General features: G+C 51.0%; 1 pseudogene; it reads right to left on the bottom strand.

Moving 5' to 3' along the window:
• Nucleotides 1–4,558: 4,558 nt before the first annotated feature.
• On the bottom strand, nt 4,559–6,570 carry LOC118006648 (annotated as a pseudogene).
• Between the last annotated feature and the right edge of the window lie 572 nt (nt 6,571–7,142).

Genomic DNA, 7,142 nt, shown 5'->3' with positions numbered 1-7,142 from the left:
TCAGCCTGGGAACATGAGCAAACTCCCTGGGAGTTTGCTGTGTGTGAGAATTTCCTTCCTCTTTCCCGACCTAGTGTCCCAGGACTGGAGAGGGAGTTCTGAGATTTTTCTGGGAACCCCTGGTGGGGAAGACACTAGTCCTGGCTCCTGAGGTCCAGTGGTCTGGTGGGAATGGCAGGGGACGGGAGACCATGAAAAATTCAATTCCCTCTCCAGAAAGCTGGGACCTTGATAGGCCAACCCCATCATTGTGCAAAGAAGGTCCAGGGCCCCAGAGGGGAAGGGCCTGTCGGGCCACATACGAGGCCGTGATGGCGTAGGAGCTTGGATCCAGGCTCTCCCTGCTGGGGCTCTTTCCCCACTGTCCCAATGGTGAGAAATGCCCATCTCTCGCCCTACGCCCCCTTCCTCATTATGCTTCCCATAGATTCCTTCGCATTTTTCATGCCCGGGACTTTGCACTTGCAAGTTCTCTCTGCCAAAAGTGCCCTCTCCCCAGAGTTTTCCATAGCTGGCTCCTTCTCCAGCATCTGGTCTCAGCTTAAAAGTGACGTCTGGGAGAGGCTTTGCATGGCCACTGCATTCCCCTCTACCACTCCCCTTGCTGGTTGCCTTGCATGGTGCTGATTTTATACGTTTCTTGGTTTAGTTGCTCATTGTCTAGCATTTCCAGGAGAGTGTGACCCCCCACCCCCACCCCCGGACAGGGTCTGTGTCCCCAGGCCTCCCACAGTGCCCTTGAAGAATGGCGAGAAAGCGGTCTTCCGCGGGGCGGCCTCCATCATAGCATGGGAATAACCTCTTTGAGGCCCATGGAGGCCTCCTGCTGGCGGCTGGCCATGCCCTGTGTCAAGCACGGCTACCTCGTCCTTGCCTTTGTTGCTCAGAGCTTCCCGTCTGTGGCCAGGCTGGCTGGACCCCAACCACGTCTGTTCACATTCTCGTTCAGTCTCCCAGACCCCCTGGCTGGTACTGCTGCCCCAGCCCGTCTCCTTCCTTGGGGCCAGGATTCCCTCCAGCACACGGCAGTGTGCCGTCCCGCGTGGGGCGGCTGAGTGTCCCTGAGGCGGGTGGGGTGCTGAGCCCGACACTAGCCCTGCCCTTCAGAGGCTCCTTATCTGGTAGGAAAATCTTCACCCCTGCCTTGTTCCTTCTGAGGAAAGAATGCGGTCATGTCAGGAGGCCTGTGCACTCAACTCCCGTCTTTGCCACGTCCTAGCTGGGAGGTCTGGGCACAGTTTTCTACCTGCAGCTCTGAGCCTCCTTTTCCCCCTCTGTGAAATGGGTCAAGCCTGCCTTGCGGTGTTGCCATGGGGGTCAGGTGGGGGCGGGCACCTGCAGGCCTGGGGGGAGCGGGTCAAGCAGAGGCTCTGGAATCAGACTTAGACTAAGCTCAGCACTACGTCTGCTGCTTCCCGAGGGGGTGGATGGGAGTGGGCTTGGGAAAGTTCTTTGCATCTGTGCACTTCGCTTTCCTCCTCTGTAGCATGGAGCAGGAAACAGTCCCTACCTCCCAGGGTTGCTGTGAAGACGAAATGAGACCCTGCTAGGAAGGGGTAGGCCTGTGTCAACTTGTGAGTGCTCAGTAGATGTTTGGTACTATTTATTAAGGTTTATGATACCAGACCCAATACAGGCCGACCTGCCATGCCTTTCATGTCATCCCCTTCCTTCCCGGACCAAGCACATGGGTTCCCTTCATAAGCCCATCCCCGGACAAGGAAGGCTTGTGACCCTCCCTCCCCACCCTGCTCAGTGTTCGAGTTTATCACTCCAAAGCACCACCAACAGATCCCGGGGTATAGCTAAAACCAGCCCCTAGAACTATCAAAATTATGGAAAATCCTCTTTGGAGACTGCAAAACTTAAGTTATGCTTCTGTTAATCCTGCTACTGCATAAGCATCAAAGATTTTCCATCAAGACAGAAAAGAAAAACAGAACAGGGCGCCTGGGTGGCTCAGTCGGTTGAGCGACTGCCTTCGGCTCAGGTCATGATCCCAGGGTCCTGGGGTCGAGTCCCACATCGGGCTCCCTGCTCTGCGGGAAGCCTGCTTCTCCCTCTCCCACTCCCCCTGCTTGTGTTCCCTCTCTCGCTGTGTCTCTCTCTGTCAAATAAATAAATAAAATCTTAAAAAAAAAAAAAAAAAAAGAAAAACAGAACAACTACCAGTGTAAGTTGTAGAGAGACCCACCATTTCAAAACCCGAGAACCCTGTGTCTGGCTGAGCAGTGAGTTGGGCCTGCCTGCGAGCCAGCAGGCCCTGTTATCAGGAAGTCCATCACCAGAGGTCAGGACAAGGAATTGGAGTGACCTGGAGACAGATCCTAGGACAGGCGGTGTCCCGGCACCACAATATTTTAAAAGCCTAACGAAATGGTAGCCATTTGAGACTCGTCTCTATAAATCTGTCTCAGACATTTTGAAACCCGTTTCTATTTCCTCTCATACTTTCTCTTGGGAGTTATGAGTGCTTTATGTTTATTAACCACTCTGTGAAGTGGCTTTTCTTTCCAGACTGTGGCAAAGCAGCCTTGAAATCCCCGCGCTCCCAGAGGAAATAGGTCAGTGAGACTTGGGCTTAGTGTGTATGAGTAAGGCATCCTGGGAGGGGAACGGGGCTTCTTGTTAGGAGGTGGATATGAGAGTGTGCTTGGTGAGTTCTGTGTCTTCAGAGGGTGGGTGCAGCTAGGGGCAAGGGGAATCCTAACCAGGACGGTGAAGGGCTTAGAGAACAGGAGACCTACGGGATCTGGAAGAGCTGTCTTATCTCTACAGGTGATCAAGGAAGAGATTGAGGTGGTACAATTGGGACCTCCAGGGAGATAGAGTTTATGTCTACATAAGAAGGACTTTTTAAGTCAGTGGACCTACCTGAGGATGAAATGGGCTAATGAGTTGTCTCGGTAAAGTGATGAGTTCTCTGTCACTAGAGGAATGCAAGCAGAGACTGGATGGTAAGTCTTTTCCAGCCCAGAGATCCTATGACCCCAACCTTTCCCTACCCCCTAGCCCCAACTTCATACTCATCTGACCCAAAAGGCATGTCTCAGAGGTGATTGGTTGGGAGATATTCATGGATTGAAAAGGGCCATCACCCTTGAGTTAAAAATCAAGCTTCATATATTTTCTTTGGTGAGCATAAGACTTTTGTGTCATTGATTGCGTTTGATTCTGAGAGGAAAGTAACAGTGAAGAGATGCTTAGAATGGTAAGTAAGCCCATTTCTCAAAGACATCATTGCACAGACAGCTGTCCTCAGTGTATTATCGAGGTTAAAAATCCTAGTACAGATGAAAATACATGGTATAATCCCATTTCAGTAAAATGGTGTACTATAATGAAATACCACTTCACATCCATTAGGAGGGCAATAATAATAGTAGTAGTAGTAATAACCCCTAGATACTTAGATACTTGTACATTGATGTTCACAGCAGCATTATTCATAATAGCCAAAATGTGAAAACAACCCAAGTGCCCATCAGTGGACGAAAGGATAGATACAATGTGGCATATATGCACAATGAAGTATTACTCAGCCACTAAAAAGAACAAGATTCTGGTACATGCAACAACATGGGTGAACCTTGAACGCATTATGCTAAGTGAAATAGGTCAGACCCAAAAGGGCAAATGCTGTGAGATTCCTAGAATAGAAAATTCATCAAGGGGCACCTGGGTGGCTCAGTCGTTAAGCGTCTGCCTTCGGCTCAGGTCGTGATCCCAGGGTACTGGGATCGAGCCCCGCATCGGGCTCCCTGCTCCGCGGGAAGCCTGCTTCTCCCTCTCCCACTCCCCCTGCTTGTGTTCCCTCTCTCACTGTTTCATTCTCTGTCAAATGAATAAATAGAATCTTAAAAAAAAAAATTCATCGAGATGGAGAGTAGAATCTTGGTTGCCCGGAGCGGGCTGGAGGGGAATGGGGGGTTACTGTTCAACGGGTAAAGGCACACGAGTCTTCGACAACGTTCTTTTGTTACAGCTCACAAATGCGAGCTGCGCAAGGTCAGAAATTGAATAGGGTGCGAAACGTCCAGGGAATTAGGACGAGTCAGCGTTCAGCTGAGGAAACCACTCCTGCTCATCCAAGCAGAAAGGAAGTCACTACGGGGAACTGGGCGCTCCCACCGTTGTTAGGAAGGCTGAAGAAGCTTCCGGCAGGGCTGTTAAGGACTCCGCTGCTGACACCGCAGGGCTGTCCCTCCAGGGCGGTCCCTACGGCCGCTGCTGTCAGAAGTGCTGGGCTCCGAAAGGGCGGCTCCACGGCGGGCTCGAAGGACACACCGTTGCAGATGAGTGCAGGGGTCAGGAAGCCACCCTCACCTCTTCCACAGCTGCCCCTCCTTACCCACAAAGCTGGCAAGGGCCCTATATTAGGCTCTTTACCCGTTTCTTCCTACCCCCTCCCCCACAAAGCTTTATATTTCCATTTGGTTTCCAGGTGGGGAGAGGTCTCCAGGGTGGATTAAAAGCTGCCTAGGGGCTGCAGGGAGAGGCTCAGGCGGAAGGGGCACGCCCGAAGGCCCCCTCCAAGGCCGCTGGGCTCTGGAGGCTCCTAGTCATGCTTGAGGGTGAGCCTGTGGAAGAGATACTCTCCAGCCCGCCTGGGGGCCTGTCAGCCTGCAGAGGTGGGTCAGGCGGTCACCATCTTCTTGATGAGTTTCACCTCCCCACCCAAGAAGTGGTTCTTCAGGTCACAGAAAAGGGGGTCTGTGCAGCAGAACCCAGGGCGTGCAACTCCAGAAGGGCCTGCTTCAAACTTTTCTCCAGGTCCATGGGGCTTCCATGGCATCCATGCACGTTGGGATGGCTTCTGCGGGTCCCGGAAGAGGGCACAGCCAGTGTGCTGGTTTTGCATCTTCAAGAGCTCGGTGCCCTTGCACTTCTCCTCAGCTAGCTCATGGAAGAAGTGGCCCGCATCCAGAGCCACATCGTCATGGTCAAAGTAGAAGCCCAGGGAGAGGTAGGTGTAGGAGGCCTGCAGGTGCATGTTGACCGGGCAGTTGACGGTGGCCTCCACCTTGGTGGAACAATTCTTGGAAGCTCATGGTTCATTGGCAATAAGGAGTTAAGCTCAAAATACAGTGTTGGCTGGTCCCAGAGGCAAAGGATGGCTGTAAAGATGTTCTCAAAGGTTGTGGTTGGAAAAGAGGTTGGAGGGTGGTCAGAGGCTGGAAGAAGGGGCATCCTTGGGTCTGTTCTGTCCAAACACTGTTGAAGCAAAAGACAGATCCATGGGCCCATTGGGCACACTGCCTGTATTAGTTTCTTAGGGCTGCCGTAAGAAAGTTTACCAGAGCTGGGTGGCTGAACCAACAGCGTATTGTCTCAAATTCTGGAGGCTAGAAGTCCAAGAGCAAGATGTTGGCAGGGTTGGCTCCGTCTGGAGGCTGCGAGGGACAATCTGTTCCCGGCCTCTCGTAGAGTTTCTGGTGGTTTGTTGGCAGTCTTTGATGTTCCTTGGCTTGAGGTGCATCAGGCTGCTGTCTGCCTTTATGTTCATGTGACATTCTCCCTGTGGGTGTCTGTCTCCAAATTCCGCCTCTTCATAAGGACACTAGTCATATTGATTAAGGTTCACTGTATTCCAGTATGACCTCATCTTAACTAATTACATCGGCAATGACCCTATTTCCAATTAAGGTCAATTTCTGCCATGTTGGGGGGTTAAAACTCAAACCTATGAATTTGGGGGAATACAACTCAGCCCATAAGGGGTAGAAAATTGCTGCAGAAAACCCACAGGATGGTACTTGACATCAGCTATAATGAAGAAGCAGAGATATGACGTTCATCTAGAACTCTAGGAGCTCTGGGAAATGTTTTTAGCTTATTAGATTCTGCATTAATGAAGGTAGTCTAGGGGTAGGTTGGAATGGGTGCTCTGCCATTCCACCATATCCCCCACCTAAATCTAAGATCTTCCACTTGCCTTCTCAGTCCTGGTCATTTTGCAGCTGGTAAAATTCACACCACTGAGCACATGAAACTGGGGTACTAAAAACAGTACTATCCTTAGAAACCAGGAGATGGGAGTCAGATCCTGGCCTTACTGACTTGTTGGGTGACAGCCACAGCTAATCAAAACCTTCCACCATCCACAATTCACTCAACAAACACTGCAGTGTTCACAGTCATCACCACTCTCTAGAATCTCGGGCCCCACACTGGTAATTCATAAATTTGTTCTACAAGGTTGTCCCACTCAAATTGGCTTCTTTATTCTTTCTATCCTGGGATTTTTAAAAAGATAATTGTCTCTTCCCAACCATGACCGATTTCCTGCCACCACCATTTTTCCCTTTTGTGTCCTGGTTATTGTGTGTGTGTGCAAGCCAAGCCCGACATTCTCCTTTGATGACAGGTAAACGATTTAGACGGCAACGGAGCCAGGAGGCCAAGTTCTCCTCCAAGCTGTGCCATTAACTTGCTGGGTGACTGGGAGCCACGTTTCTCCACCTGTAAGCAGGGTCATTACTGTCTGCCCACCCGGCAGAACTTGGGCAGGGTCCACAGAACTTTAGGGGAGGGATTGTGGTGTGTGGGACTGCTCTGCTCCATCACCATCCTCGGGGTCTGGGTCTGAGTCTGGTGCTTTTTGTTCTCATGCAAATGTAGGTATCTATTGTATACAAAGTGTTGTGGAAAGGGAATGAGACCATGTGTGGTACAGTTTAGGGTGTTTTCACACAATACTCTTTTATGGAGAGGGATGGAAAAAACGCAACTCTTAGTTGTTTCAAAACAAAGGCGAATTCATTGGCTCATGTGACTGGAAAGTCCACAGGTAGATTCCGCTTTAGGCATGGCTGGATCCAGGGACTCAAACAATATTCCTGGGTTCTGTCTCATTCTGAGGATGGATCCCGGGAAAGGGAGGGAGGGAAGGAGGGAGAAAGGTGGTGTACAGAGCAAGCTGAAGTCACTCATGTCAAGCAGTGACCCCAGCAGCCAAGGGCGTTGCAGCCAAGACCAGATACGCCAAAACCAGCACAGGCTGACGACACTCAGAACCGATGACCCGCAGAACCAGGGGAGGTCTGCGAAGGCTCAAGACTGATTAAATCCCTTTAAAAAGGGAGCGTTTTCGCAGTAAACTGTCAGACTTTCAAGACGCTGACCCTTTCACATCTGACCAC

The sequence above is a fragment of the Mirounga leonina genome, unplaced genomic scaffold, assembly GCF_011800145.1.
Source record: "Mirounga leonina isolate KUSES-001 unplaced genomic scaffold, KU_Mleo_1.0 Mir_98, whole genome shotgun sequence".
NCBI classification, from domain to species: domain Eukaryota; kingdom Metazoa; phylum Chordata; class Mammalia; order Carnivora; family Phocidae; genus Mirounga; species Mirounga leonina.
Note: the sequence above shows the minus strand (reverse complement) of the source record. Positions and strands in the feature narration are given on the sequence as shown.